At 44.4% G+C, this 15,762-nt stretch overlaps 1 long non-coding RNA gene across 2 annotated transcripts in view; it reads left to right on the top strand.

Moving 5' to 3' along the window:
* Positions 1–15,762, top strand: part of LOC118006223 — a 58,138-nt gene that overhangs the window by 24,897 nt on the left and 17,479 nt on the right. The window lies entirely within an intron of this gene.

Raw genomic sequence — 15,762 nt, 5'->3', positions numbered from 1 at the left:
TATGTTCTCAATAAGCAGTAACTCTTTCTAAAATTCACACCAAATCAATAATTTCTTTCCTCTCTTCCTTCTCCTTGCCCTCCAGTGAGAAATCAACAAAAACACAATTCAAACTCAATCATTTGTAATCTGGTTTTGCATCAGGTTACCTCATAGTTTTCCCTTGGAACAATGGGCAGGTACTCAGTCTACATCTGAGGAACCAGAAGGACTTTCCCTCAAACAAATGAGCCATCCCCTGGCTTCCACTTCTTGAGAAAGTTCTGCAGTTCCAGAAATCCAGTTTTCTTAGAGACTAGTTTCTTTCTTTTTTTTTTTAATTTAAATTCAATTAGCCAACTGATAGTACATCATTAGTTTCAGGTGTAGTGTTCAATAAATTATCAGTTGTGTATAACACCCAGTGCTCATCACATCACGTGACCTCCTTAATGCCATCCCCCCAGTTACCCCATTCCCCCACCCACCTCCTCTCCAGCAACCCTCAGTTTGTTTCCTAGAGTTGAGAGTCTCTCATGGTTTTTCTCCCTCTCTTATGACATCAGAGACTAGTTTCAAATATGGCACCTTCTGACACAAGTATCAGGAGCTCTATTTCACAGACCGTGTTGGTCAGTTTTTAATTTCCTGAAGTGAAACTGAAGATGAGAGCTTTTACAATTATAGTTGGCCAGGCTATCTGTCAGGAATTTCAGGGTGTAGGTTCCAGCCTTGATTGATGCTGTTCTCTGTGACACCTCCTGGGCCTTTTAATGTTCAGAAGTCCTAAATCCTGAAGAGGATGAATACTATGCTGATTCTGCGTGTGGCTACTGTGTTGCATTTCATAGCAAAGCCATGTCGTTCTCCCAGTTTTATGTGGATTGTTCATACTTCCTCCCTGGAGGTTTGGTTCCTTTCAGGAATACTCATGAGTCACCATGTTAATGACAGTGGCAGGTTCAAGAGGCTTCAGGGATGGGAGCCACGGTCCTGCGATGACTCACGGAACAGTGGGGAAGGCAGATGGACAAACAAATGAGCATGATGCAGAATAAACGCTGTAATGGTGGGATTTACTCAGTACAAAGGGAACACTGCATATGGTGGCATTCTGCCTGGCTAAGGCTCGGTGAAAGCTAAAGGGAAGATTTTTTTTCTTTCTTTTTTTTTTTTTAAAGATTTTATTTATTTATTTGAGAGGGAGAATGAGAGAGAGCACATGAGTGGGGGGAGGGTCAGAGGGAGAAGCAGACTCCCCGCCGAGCAGGGAGCCCGATGCGGGACTCAATCCCGGGACTCCAGGATCATGACCTGAGCCGAAGGCAGTCGCTTAACCAACTGAGCCACCCAGGCACCCTCTTTTCTTTTCTTTTTTTTAATTAGGAAGATGAGTTGAAAATAGACTAGCAGGGAAAACTTTTCTAAACATGGAGAATATGAGCAAAGGCCTGGAAATAACTGAGAAGGAACAGACTGTCTGCCCTGACTAGATTGGAAGGTAGAGAGAATGGAGCTGAGGCTGGAAAGATAAGCTCGGGTCATTTTCTGAGGGTCTTGAATGCCACATTCAGGAGGGTTTGCCTTATTTTACAGGTGATGCAAGTTCTCAGGTACTTATGAAGGACCAACAAAATATGTGCCTCCTCTTTCAGGATGAAGAGATGTAGCTGAGAAGGGGCTGCAAAGGGCCACACAAATGGTTCTCTCTAATGGAGTGGAAGTAAAATTGGGTTTCCTCATCAGAAAGCTGGATGTGTGGTACTAGGCTGAAGGCAGTGGGGAGAAGCTAGTTCCTGTGTAGATCTGGATCATCAGTGTAGAAGTGATAAATAAATTTATGTGATGTTAGAAGCAGGTGGACATAAATTCAAGGAGTAGTAATATTTATAACGTGTCAAGAGGAAAACTATGAGGGCAGAGCCCAGGAGGGGGTAGTCAGAGATGGAGGGGTCAGCTAATTGTGATGTCGTAAGATGGGAGATAGTGGAGGGTTTCAACAGAGAGGAAGGAATCAAATGAAAAGAGGTTCAGAAAAACAGTAGTAGAAAACTATCCACTGGGTTTGGCAATTAAAAAACTAGAAGAAGCTTCTTTTGAGGTGGAATGATTTTGGGGGAGGGGTTGAGAATTGCAGGGGTTGAGAACAACAGGGCAGGGGAATATTGAGGCTCCAATTGGAGACAGTTGTTTCACGAATATTTAATAGTGTGAATGAATATGTACTCAGGACTTATGTCTGTACTCATCAATTACTCTGAGCTGATTATGTGATCTGGGCAACACAAAGATCTCTGCTCCGCCTCTTAAAATAACTTCCCTCCTTTAGTCTCTGGCAATAGGCATATCTCTGCTCATTAGCTGGGGTGCAGGCAGTCATTTTTAGTGTTTAAAATGGCAGGGGTATGTAGGGGAAGAAAAGCCTCTCTTAAGATTGTGAAAAGCCCTATCCTCAGAGAGTGAAAAATCCACATGTAACTCTGATGTACCCCATGTATTAGTTTGCTGGGGCTGCCATATCAAACTACTCAGAGCGCGTGGTTTAAACAACAGAGATTAAATTTCTCCCCAGTTCTGGAGGCCAGAATTCTGAAATAGAGGTGTCCTCAAGGTTGGTTCCTTCTGAGGAATGCAGGAAGCTGTTGTAGGCTCTCTCCTTGGCTTACAGATGGCCCTCTTTTCCTTGTGTCTTTGCATGGTCTCCCTCTGTATCTGTGTCCAAATTTCTGCTTTTATTTATTTTTTTAAAGGTTTTATTTATTTATTTGATAGAGAAAAGAGAGAGAGCGTGCGCATGGGGGGTGGGGAAGGGACAGAGGGAGAAGTAGACTCCCTGCTGAGCTCGTAGCTGTCTCAATCCCAGGACCCTGGGATCATGACCTGAGCCGAAGGCAAACACTTAACCGACTGAGCCACCCAGGCGCCCCCAAATTTCTGCTTTTAAATGAGAACACCAGTCACATAAAATTAGAATCTCATTTGAAATAATCTCATTTTAACTTAGTTACTCTTTAAAGACACCATCTCCAAATACAGTCATACTCTGAGGTGCTGGGGGTTAGGACTTCATCATATGAATTTGGGGGGGCATAATTCAGCCCATGGCATCCATCCTATACAATAATCTGTAAATGAGTGTTTGGAGAGTTTGAGAAGCACTTAGAACTAGGGGCAGATTATCAACATGGGCCCAGAGAACAAGAGTGGGAGAAGAGGACGTTTCTGGTGTGGGAACTTCACCATCTGCAGAACAGGATGTCCTGAGCAGCAGACATGCTTTCATCTCTTTGAAAGGTTTATCTGTATCCCTATGACTTGATGTCACTCTCCATAAAAGCATCCCACCATCTTTTCTTGTTCCTCACTGAATGCTCATCAGTCTCTTGTTTATAATATGACTTTCCATGTTAGAATTTTCTAAGAGGGGAGAATGTGCTGACTAGAAGAGATAAGTCTCATGGTGAATAAAGAGTTCTTTTTTTTTTTTTAAGATTTTATTTTAAAGTAATGTCTACACCCAACATGGGGCTTGAATCCACAACCCTGAGATTGAGTTGCACGCTCTATGGACTGGACCAGCCAGGAGCCCCAGTAAAGAGTTCTTTTGATGTGAATTAAGAAATCATCATTCTCATCTATGGATCAGCCTCTTGAGGACAGCCTGGGAAACCTCTGGTGCCTGGCCGAGCTGGGCATCCAGCACATTCCCCAGTGTTCTTCTCCCAGGAGACGAGGCACTACTTGGTCTTCTCAAGCACCTTCTGTGGCTCTCTTCATTGCAGATGCAACACCTGTCAATCCTTTTCGTAAAGGCTCTTGTGGGAAGACTTTGAACCATTTGAGAAAATTAGATTTTTGGATTACTCTTGGCTTTCTGTTACCCATATTCTGTCTGTCTCCTATCCCCGCAAGTAATTGAGATATGAAGGTAACTTGGCAATGTTACATAGTGTTATCCATCATTGTGTATTTCCATGGGCTTCTGGGGTTTTGTTACTTTGCGGTGGCATCTCATCAGACCAAGACTTCTCCCAAGAAATCACTTGTCATTAAAAGAATAATAATAATAGGGGTGCATGGGTGGCTTAGTCGTTAAGCGTCTGCCTTTGGCTCAGGTCATGATCCCAGGGTCCTGGGATTGAGCCCCACATCGAGCTCCTTGCTCGGCAGGAAGCCTTCTTCTCCCTCTCCCACTCCCCCTGCTTGTGTTCCTTCTCTCACTGTGTCTCTTTTTGTCAAATAGATAAATAAAATCCTTAAAAAAAATTAAAAAAAAATAATCGTTAGAGCCACAGTGTGTGTGTGTGTGTAGAGGGGCCATGGCTGGAAATGCCTACATCCAGCATGGCCTTTCTTACCCTCCCCCGGAAGTGCTGAGCATAGGCTTCTCCTGCCCTGAGCAAGTGCCGTTTCTCTCACTCTCATTCATGCTTCCCTTTCGCATTTCCCTTTTCCTGAATGTAATTTTTTTGTTCAATAAGTCTGACTCATAAATCCATTAGGAGTTATTAATGTTCTTATGACTTCTGTACCAGACAGTGGCTGTATCTTTGACCTATGATTCAGTAGATACCTTCTGAAGAGTGGAAAACTGGAATTGCAGAGGTGAAATATTTATATACTTTCCTTCACCCAAGATCTCAAGGACAAATAAGAAGGTGAATACATCCTGGAAAAAAGTCTAAAGAACAATGGATGTGAGCTACTTAAAGAGAATAACAAAGCTGATAGGATGCTAATAATGATTCATTTGAAGAACTGTAGGTATAAGATTGTTTCTGTGCAATTTATTAGTAAATTTTTGTGCTTTTCATATTAAAATACTTCTTTGATTGTATCAATCAGGATTCTCCAGGATGTGGTGTGTGTGTGTGTGTGTGTGTGTGTGTATTGGCAAGTTCAAAATCTGTAGTTCAAGTCTGAAGGCCATCAGGCTGGAGACCCAGGAAAGAGCTGAGTCAGGTCATGAGTCTAAAGACTTTCATCTTGCTAGGGAAGAGTGGATGTCACAACTCAAGTCTGAAGGTTATCTGCTGGAAGAATCCTTTCTTGTTCCAGGGAGGTCAGTCTTTTGCTCTGTTAGGGCCTTCAGATGGTTGGATAAGGCCCACCTACATTACGCAGGGCAATCTGCTTTATTTGAAGTCCACCAATTTAAATGTAAATGTCATCAAAAAAACCAAAAACTCCACAGAAACATCTAGAATATTTTTTTTTAAAGATTTTGTTTATTTATTCATGAGAGACACAGAGAAAGAGAGAGAGAGGCAGAGGGAGAAGCAGGCTCCCAAGGAGCAGGGAACCCGATGCGGGGCTCGATCCCAGGACCCCGGGATCATGACCTGAGCCGAAGGCAGACGCTTAACCATCTGAGCCACCCAGGCGCCCCGAAACATCTAGAATATTTGATCACATATCTGGGCACCGTGTTCCAGACAAGTTGACAAATAAAATTAACCATCACAGGGATAGTCTCCAAAAGTATAAAAGCATTTTGATTGCAATTGTTATGGATAGTACCTTTTTAACTTTTGACAGGATGGTTGACTTCTCAGGTATAAATAGCAAAGAAGAGGCAGTCACAGGAGCCCATGGGCAGGTGGAGTGGAATCAAGGGGAATGGCTCCCTTATAGTTAGCCCACGAAGTTTGACTCTTAGAACCCTTTGAGTGCATGCATCCAGTGTAAGTCCATGAAGCTTACACTGCTATGTTTGTGTGTGTTCAGCTTCAGCTAAGCCTTTAGAGAACTTGGGGTTGGAGGCAAGGACACTTATTGGGAAGAATAACCAGTTGGGTGATGATGCCATCTTATATCAATTTGAACTTGAAAAAAATGACATTGTTCTTGAATCTGTAAGCTTCAACATTTTTATCAGTAATTTAAATGAAGATAGGTAGGTGTGATTATTATAATTTTTTGATATGATGAATCTGGACTGGACAGTAGATAAGATCACAAAGAAGGGACCAGGGTAATGTGGAGAGATTGAAATGTGGAACTGAATCTAAGGGGAAATTGACAGAAGCATATTTGTGATCCTCTTCATGGCTTCTCCAGCACTTTGGCCAACTGCAGGAAGGTGGGGTTGTGGCTTGGTCATGTGGGATGTGTGAAAAACACTTAGGAGACTGGAGGTGAGAGTGGATTTGATGAATTTTGCCAGAGCCAACTGGATGCATTGAAGGCTTGCGCTGTTTGCCCGTCAAGTCAGCACTGCCTGCTGGGACAGGGCACTGCGCTCACCAGAAAGTCACAAAACAATTGGTCTGTTCATTTAGTCATTAAATACTTAAATGGCTTTACTCAAAGGGGCTTCCATTTAAAAATTGCTAGAAAGTAGAGTGCTTGGTGAGATATTTCCCTACGCCCTTTCTCGTTACTGTCACATTATTTAGAAAACCAGCACTCAGAATTCGCTTCCACAGTGGAAGTCTTTATAGCATAAATCCATTTGTTATGGCAAATGGATCTCTATTAGTATATTTTAGCTTAAATCAATTATATAAGTGCTTTGTAAGAACATTTATTTTGCCCAATGTTTCACCAGCATCAAGGATTTTAGAAAGTGTTTGATCTTTTCTTTTCTGAAACTCTTTTATAAGAGGGATGGGTTTACTAAAATTTACAGTGAAGCTAACTTGATTATTCTGAGCTATTTTTAAGAGGATTAGACTATTCGAGGGTGGATGGATTCTAATCCTATGACTAATGTTTTGGCCAATATAGTACAATGCTTTTTGATTATGAAAATTGGTTAGTAACCATGTCAGTATGCTCCATCCTTTGCTGCTTATGACAAACAGCACTAAAATGTTTCTTTTGGAGCTTGGTTATAGATCAGCTCCAAAGTCCTGAATTAATCACTGTGTAGTAGGGCAACCTGCCATGTTGCAGAAGGGACCTAGGGGTAAAGTTCCTTGGCTTTTGACAGTTGTGGGTGACTCATATCCAAGTGTTTCCCATTATTTAATCAAGGTCGAATACAGAAAATGGAATGGGGTGGTGGTGGTAATAATCATCTTGGAGGGATCTGATCTTTGCCAGGATAGAATTAACTATCCAGGTTGAAGTTTCCTTTTTTTTTTTTTCCACCTAAAAGAAAACAGCTTACTTGAGTTTATTATCATCATTGTGCTAAAATTTACAATGGTTACAAGCTTTAGGAAACTGGTTAATTAACATCACTTCTCAAGCACAAGGGAAATCTCATGGATTTGGTTAACTGTATCTGTGGACCCAAAGGCTTTTAATCTGATAAAAGAAAATTTGGGGATACATTTGTACTAAAGGAGATCTGGAAATGTGGTTTTGTTAGCGAAAGATTTTTCTGAGAGATGTTGAGATTTCATGAAAACAGGAAAATTGAATATTTGAAATTGGGACTATATTGGTGAAAATAAACTAATGCTCTATCCTGATCCGTCCCTCCCCCTACTTCTTCCCTGATCCTGGTGGTTCCTTCACCATTATTTTTTACTAGTTCAGAGCACCACCAGGTAGCTCAAGCCAGAATCTCAGGCATCATCCTTTATACCTTCTTCTTGCAGAATTTCTCTATCCAATCAACTGCTGGGTCCTATTGATTATATTTCATAATAGCATTATGAAATACTGCATTATCAATAGCATTGTAGGGGTTCATAACGAATTGCCCCAATATGTACCACTTTAGTACACAAATTATTTTGAGTTGCAACAATCAAGGCCCAAAAGACTCAGGAAGAAGCCTTGGCCATCCCCCTCACTGCCTGAAAGAATTTAAATAGGGGACCTGCTCCAGAAGGAAGCTGTCACCAAAGATAACTACATTATAGTATGAACTAGAGTTGGTAGACAAGGAGGAACTTAGCAAGGCCTGTTTGATCAAAGTCCTTTCTGTGTACCATGGCTCTTTATGGCCTGGGAAAGGTTTGCCTACCAAACATTTACTCTTCTTCGTCTTCCTGTGAATTGTCCTCCTTCCCTTTAAAGTTCCAGACTGTTGCCCACCATCTCCTTAGTTTAGGATGACATATATACCTCATTTTGCCTGTCTTTGGAATCTCTCCTATTTCTGTGGATTGCATAATTAAGTTTGATTTTTTTTTCCTGTGAATCTGTCTCAATTTAACTCATAGACCAGTCAGAAGAAAAACTGTCCCTCCCCAGCACCATCCACTTCTCTCCACCTCCACGCCACCATTTTGGGGGAAGCCACCACCATACCTTATGTGGGCTATAGGAACATCAATCAAATTTGCCTCTCCAAATTCCCCTTAGCTCCCTTCAGTACATTCTTTTTTTTTTTTTTAATTTTTATTTATTTATTTGACAAAGAGAGAGGGAGAGTGCACAAGCAGGGGGAGCGGCAGGCAGAGGGAGAAGCAGACTCCTCCCTGAGCAGGGAGCCCGACCTGGGGCTCGATCCCAGGACTCTGGGATCATGACCTGAGCTGGAGGAAGATGCCCAACCCATGGAACTACCCAGGCACCCCGCCTTCAGCCCTTTCTTGACACTGCAGCAGTTATGTTTTTAAGATGCAAAGTTGATCATGTCGTCCCCCTGCTTAACACACTCGATGGCTCCCCATTGCTGTTAAGATGAAACCCCAGATCCTTTCCATGACCACAGATCCACCATTACCCGCACCAGTTTACTCCTGTAGCTTTCTCCTCCTTTGCTCTCGTTCTCTGTGCTCTCTCTGTGCTCTCGGTTTCTTGAACTGAGGCCTTCCCGCTCCGAGCTTGTATGCACATTTCCTCTGCTCGGATCCTCCTCCTCCAGCTTCCACCTTCCGAACTTTTACCATGTTGACACCTCCTCATGTTTCAGCTCTCCCAGTGACTGGAGCTGTGCAAACTAGCCTGTCCCAACACTGCGATCTGGCTTGGATCTCCTGGCCATCTGCCCACATAGCACCCAGCACTTTTCCTTTGTGCATCATTGTGATGACATCATTATTTAGCTACCTGTCCCCTGTCTCTCTCACCACCTAAACTATCAGCTCCCCCGGGGGCAGGGACTGTGTCTGCTGTGTCTTCTCTATCAGAGAGCTTTGCTTGGTGCAGATCACATGGCAGGGAGTCACTGCCTATTTGCAGAATAGAGAAAATCTGCAAGTGAAAATCTGGGGTGTGTGGTTCCTGTGCCAGGGGAGCTGTCATAGGAGCTAGAAGGTCAGGAACCAAGAATCTATACGTACTGTGGTTTATGCTTGCGTGGCAGCATAATGTGGGTGAATGTGAGCCCCATGCAGTTCTTCTCTTCGGTTATGCTTTCTCCAGTTGGTACATCTCTGACACTCTGCAATCACTCCCTAAGGAAATGGGTGTTAAGAGCAGAGAGTAGAGAAAAGCAGGCGGGGTCCCTTTCTGGCTTGTGAGTTGTGAGACAGAGTGTGGCCCAATAAAGAAGGTATCTGGTCTTTATCCCCAGTTCCGAGCATAGGACTTCAAAACTGGAATTTCCTGCATGATGAGAGCGTCTTTTGTTATTTTCTTTTTTTATGCTTTTTAAAATATTTTTTTTTAGTTTTTGCTTTTGTTTTAGTTTTTAGTTTTTGCTTTTTTTATTATTATGTTCAGTTAGCCAATATATAGTACATCATTAGCTTTTGATGTAGTGTTCAACAATTCATTAGTTGCGTATAACACCCAGTGCTCATCACAACACGTGCCCTCCTTAATACCCATCACCTGGTTGCCCCATCCCCCCACCCCCTCCCCTCTGAAACCCTGTTTGTTTCCCGGGGTCCATAGTCTCTCATTGTTTGTCTCCCTCTCTGGTTTCTTCCCATTCAGTTTTCCCTCCCTTCCCCTATGGTCTTCCGTGCTATTCCTATGTTCCACATATGAGTGAAACCATATGATAATTGTCTTTCTCTGCTTTACTTATTTCACTTAGCATAATCCCCTCCAGTTCCATCCATGTCGATGCAAATGGTGGGTATTCATCCTTTCTGATGGCTGAGTAATATTCCACTGTATATAGGAACCACATCTTTATCCATTCATCTGTCCATGGACATCTTGGCCCCTTCCACAGTTTGGCTATTGTGGACAATGCTGCGATAAATATTGGGGTGCATGTGCCCCTTCTTTTCACTACGTCTGTATCTTTGAGGTGAATACCTAGTAGTCTTTTGTTATTCTTAATGAGCCCTTTTCAGTCATCCTTGAGTTTATGCTAACGAGGTGACTCGAGGTGGGTCCTCAGATATAAGATTGGGGCTGGCCATGCCTGAAAGATCAGGGGTCTGGGAAAGGAGAGGGGCTGGAGATAGCTCTGCCATGTGGCCAATGATGGAATAAGACCCCAGTAAGACTCTCGACACCCCAAGCAGGAGGAACTTCCTCTTTGGTGAACACATTGATACACTGTGGGGGTGACATGCCCTGACTCCACGGGGAGAGGGCAAGGGAGCTCTGCATCTGAGACCCTCCCAGATTTTGCTCTATGCATCCCCCACATCTGGGTGTTTCCAAGTTTTGTCCTTTAATAAAACTTAAATAATACATGCAGTGCAGTGCTCTCTGTGAGTTCCTTGACTTGTTTTAACAAGTTATTGAACCTGAGGGGGTCATGGGATCCTCCAAATTTATAGCCTATTAGCGTAGGCAGCTCCCCAAACTTGCAACTGCCATCTGAAGTGGGGGTGGTCTTGTGTAGGTCTTGGCCCTTAACTGGTGGGGTCTGCTCCAACTCTGGGGAGTCAGCGTTGACTGAATGTCAGAATGGAACGCAATGGCAAGAGATCCGGGTGGTGTCAGAGAATTGGTGTCGGGACAAGAAGAGAGAAGATTTAGGGCAACAATCCCAGCAGAGTTCCCTTCCTTTAGGGCCAATACAACTGTCCTGGGGAAGCAGTGGGGCACAGATGTTGGTGGACCCCTGATAAGGGAGCTCCAGCGCCCTGCCTTCCTAAGACTTGTGCTGCCGAAGTCAGAACCCTCAGGCGGTTTTGTAGGGCCTGAGAACAGGGCAACCCTGTGCCTCCAGATAGTCCCAGAAGGTCCCAGAGGGACTGCCTGTCCCATGAAACCCTGATGAAATTTCTTCATTTTTACTGTAGGCAGAGGGAGCTGCCTGACCCTGGGGCTGCTGGGAGGGCAGAGAAGTAGCAGGAAAGAGCCAATGTGCACACGAGGCAGAAAGTCAGATCAGAAGGGGTTTTTGGAGGTGTGGGTGGGCTGTAGGGAATGCACATTCTAACAACCAAGTGGTGTGCTCATGTGTTTGTGTGTGCACGTGTGAAAATATGTCAGCCCTGCATCTCCTTTCATTCTCTTGTTAAAGTCTCTCAGTGCATAACATTTATATAATTTGTGTCAAAAACCAGAGAGATGGAATTACATTTAGCAATGTACGTTACTACTTTGCAGTATGATCTTTTATGGCAGGCAGAGTTATGGTCTGCCTAAGACGTCCACGTCCGAGTCCTTGGAATTGGTGAATATGTTACCCTAGACAACCAAAGGAACTTTGCAGGTGTAATTTAGGTAAGGATTTTGAGATGGGAGATTGTCCTGGATCACCCGGGTGGCTCCAGTGTAATCACACGGGTCCTCATAAGAGGGAGGCAGGAAGGTCAGAGTCAGAGAGAGATTTGAAGACGCTACATGCCTGGCTTGGAAGATGGAGGGAGGGACCATGAGCCAAGGAATACAGGTGGCGTCTAAAAGTTGAACAAGGTAAAAAAAAAAAAAAAATCTTTTCTAGAGCCTCCAGAAAGAACACAGCTCTGTGACATCTTGATTTTAGCCCAGGAGACCTACTGTAACTTCTGACCTCCAGAACTGCAAAATCATGCATCCATCTTTGTTGTTTTAAATCCGCTAAGATTGCAATCATTTGTTACAGGAATAGGAAACTAAAACAATCTTCCACTTAAAATATATAACAAACATTTTCCATGTCCCTGGGTATATTCCTTTAGCCTCATTTTTAATGACTCCCATGGTTTTCCATTTTAAAGCTATATCATAATTTATTTACTGATCTCCTATGGCTGGACATTTAGGTTGCTTTCAGTTTTTTTTTTTTTTTCTTTTTGCTAGAGTAAACACCACTGCAATTAATATCCTTGACATATGTCCTTCTGCACTTTTCTGATATTTCCTTAGGATCGATCTCTAGAAGTGCAGTTCTAGGAAATGCACATTTAAAGGTTTGTGACACACATCTGACATTTGATTTTGGGGTATGGAGACTTTCCATGTCCATTTGTTGGCGATTGGGTCCTTCGCTTTCATTTATGAAAGTAGGTCTCCTGAAAGGGAACACCCCTTTATGTTTGGATCAATCCTTCCTTCTTCCTTCTGTTCTCCATCTGCAAAGAGGAGAAAAGGAAGATGCTAATATACTGCTAGAGGGGTCTGATTTATCAACAGCCAGTGGGGAGGTCTGCCTGAGAGTACCTCGTAGTCAGTGGAAGCCAACAGCTTGCAAGAGTTGAACCCATGAGTCACCCGCACTTAAATATACCAATGGATTCTCTACAATGTTTGCTTCTGTGCAGACGTGAATTTGCCCACCAACAACTGGGGGTATGTTCTGGGATGCTGTGCCATGTTCCGTGGGCACACGGTGAATACTGAGTTGAGAGAGGTCTCCTGTGAATTCCCAAGAGCATCTGTTATGCATGTTAATCACATCTCTAGACTCTATTATTTGACAGTAAAGACACCACTAGAGTTAATCAGGGACAACAGATTAATATGACAAGGCTATTGCATTGGGAAAAGTGGTAATCAATCCAGAATTTGAACAGTTGGGAGTTTTAATTTGGAAATAAATACAATAGAGACACCCTTCTTTACTTCGCAAATACTAAGGCTAACTCCACAGTGACCAGAATACAAAGTAAAAGAGGACAAGATAAGGAAGTGGGGAGAGAGAAACTCCAGAGGGTGGGAGAATGTATGAACATGGTAATTTGCCATATCTTAAATGTGCTAATAGGAGTTACAGTTCCCCAGTTGGCAGGTCTTGGCCTGTTATGGCCCTGTCATACATATTACCCTGGTGCTGTGGACAAGCTCTTCTACTCTATTTATTATTAATCACTTACATATAATAGTGTTACTTGCTATGCATGTTTAAGGAAATCACCACGGATAAACCCTCAAGGGACTGTTGACTACATACCAAAGAGAGTCTCTATTTATAACAAGCCAAACATCTGGAAAGAAGTCAAAATAAATCTGGAGATTTATCTTCATATTGTGAAATATAAAGTTACTTTGGAATTCCCAAATTTTGAATTTTTCAGTTTTCTTCTGCCTATTTGGGTTATTTGCACCCAGTAGAGGAACGATCCTTTTCCTTATGTCTCCTCCTTCGGCAAAGCAGGTCTGGAGGAAGGGGCTGATAATACCCATGTCTGCTGGAACCTCTGTGTAGGGCTGCTATAAAACTAGCATGGACTTTGTAGCTGAAAACAACATAAATGTATTCTTTCACAGTTCTGGAGACCAGAAGTGCAAATTCAAGGGGTCAGTAGGATCATGCCCTCTGATGGCTCTAGTGAAAGATTCTTCCTCACCTTTTCCAGGTTTTGGTGCCTGCAGAAGTTCCTTGGCTTGTGGCCTTGTCCCTCCTAGTCTCTGCATCTGTCTTCACATGGCCTCTTCCTCCTCTCCTGGTCTTCTCCTCTTCTGTCTTCCTTTAGGGACACTGTTGTTGAATGAAGACCCCATCTGGGTAATCGAGGATGATCTCTCCGGATCCTTAACTTAATTGCACCTGCAAAGATCCCCTTTCCAAATGAGGTCGCATCACAGGTAATGAGGATTAGAATGTGGACATACATTTTTGGGGGCCATCATTCAACCCATTGTACTCTCCTGTCCACTGGAGGTGGATGTGGATAGAGTCCATAGTGACTGCTTGGTTGACTTGCCGAGGGGACTGAATACACAAGTGGACAATGGCCAGACCATATATATAAAAATAGAACTCTGACCCACAACCTGTAGCCTCCCACCCAGGAAACCAACCCATTATCTCCACAACCAGCCCAGGAAGCCAGCCTGATGTAAGTCAGACCACCATCTCTAGGAGTCATCCAGGTAGCTAAGCAACAATCCTATAACAGTCAGCCCCAAATGGCCAGGACTTGATAAATACTGGCAGCTTCCCTATTTTTTGTTCTCACTCTGGCTTAGCACTAGCCAGAGAAGCCACATGGGTACCTTTGACCGATCACATAGGATGCCCACTTCTACCCGGCCTACCTCCAGCTCCCCCATACCAACTGCCCCCAGTCAGGGCACACCGAAGCCTCCCCTGCTTCCCACTAGGAGGCTTTCCTGCTCCTCTGCCTGCCTTTGAGTCTCTGCCAAAACTCGAGTGATGGTGGCCAACTCCCTGGCTCTAGCAAGTTCAGGATAAATAGCCTGCGCTTTTGTCGTTTGATTGGTTTTCAACTGCAGCCTGTGACACCCAAGCCCAAGGTCACCGGGCTCCCCTTTGCGTGCAGCTGCCTTTGGAATGTCAGTCGCTGCCTCCGATTGAGGAGACGGTAGCCACAAAGTGCTGATTCTCGTCACCAGCACAACGGACTTGACTTCTTCATAACGAGGGTAGGAGGGCAGCACGGGAATTCCTGCCCCAGAAGCAAGGAGAATCAAAGGGAAGACCGGGTCTGTGCTCCGTGCTCGGTCCCCTCTGCTGAGGCAGACCCGGCAGACACAGGTGCTGACCGAGCAGCATGAGTGAGCGGGGCCGTGACCCCTGGGCCGTGACCCCTGCCGCACTCTTAACAGGCGAGAGCTTGTGGAAGCCTCTAGCCATTGTCCCATCAGGCCAGGGGGTGCGGGGAGGTGGGGCCTCCCTCCGGCTTTAAGTCAGGCGTATTTCTCCCCATTGGCTGCTGTAGCAAATGACCGCAAACTTAGTGATTTAAAACAGCACACATGCATTCTGTTAGAGTTCCAAGGATTGCAGAAATCTGAAATGCGTCTCACCCGGCTACAGTCAAGGTGTCGACAGGGGCTGGTTCCTCCTGGAGGCTCCAGGGGAGAATCTGTTCCTTGGCTCCTCCAGCATCGGAGACTGCTCATTCCTTGGCTGCGTGCAGTCTGTTTACGTGGCTGGGCCCACCTGGGGAGCCCAGGGTCATCTCTCCATCTCACGATCCGCCATCACATCTGCAGTGTTCTTTTGACCTATACGGTAACATATTCCCACAGTCTGGGGACTGGTACGTGGACATCTGGGGGGGCCCCTCTTCTGCTGCCGCAGCAGGCGGTTCTCAGACTTGCGGGGGGGTGGTTCAGAATGGATCCAGCTCTGAGACTTGACCAAGGCCTCTGATGATGCAGTAGGATTTTCAAAGTGACTTGCTTCTGGAAACCTCCCATTCTCTGGACCTGGAGCACGGAGAGGAAGAGGGTGCAGAAACCCCGGGCTGGCGATATCCTCATGAATCAGCTCTTGGACTGGAAAGTGCCAGAGCGATCTAGAGATGCTAGGTGCTTTCTGCCACGTGCCCTGCCCTTGGAGACAATATGAAGGAGGGCGAAGATCTGGCTTGTCCCTGACCCCCTACGCTTGCAGGCAGGCCCCTGGGCATGGGTCTTCTTGGCTGTGACAGGAGTGTAATTCAAAATGCCAACACGTGCAAAAGCCTTGGGTTAATAATTTTATTTTACTTCAATTGTTTGTTCTTTTAAAAAAGTGTATCTATTATTTCTTGCTCACAGTGATCACGATGCATGTCGAGGACAGATGTTTGAATGTTTGAATAAATATTTGAATAAATCAGAAATCCATAAATTAATCAGAATCCTGCTGCCTGG

The sequence above is a fragment of the Mirounga leonina genome, unplaced genomic scaffold (assembly GCF_011800145.1).
Source record: "Mirounga leonina isolate KUSES-001 unplaced genomic scaffold, KU_Mleo_1.0 Mir_95, whole genome shotgun sequence".
Classification (NCBI taxonomy): Eukaryota; Metazoa; Chordata; class Mammalia; order Carnivora; family Phocidae; genus Mirounga; species Mirounga leonina.
This window is presented reverse-complemented; position numbering and strand designations above follow the sequence as displayed.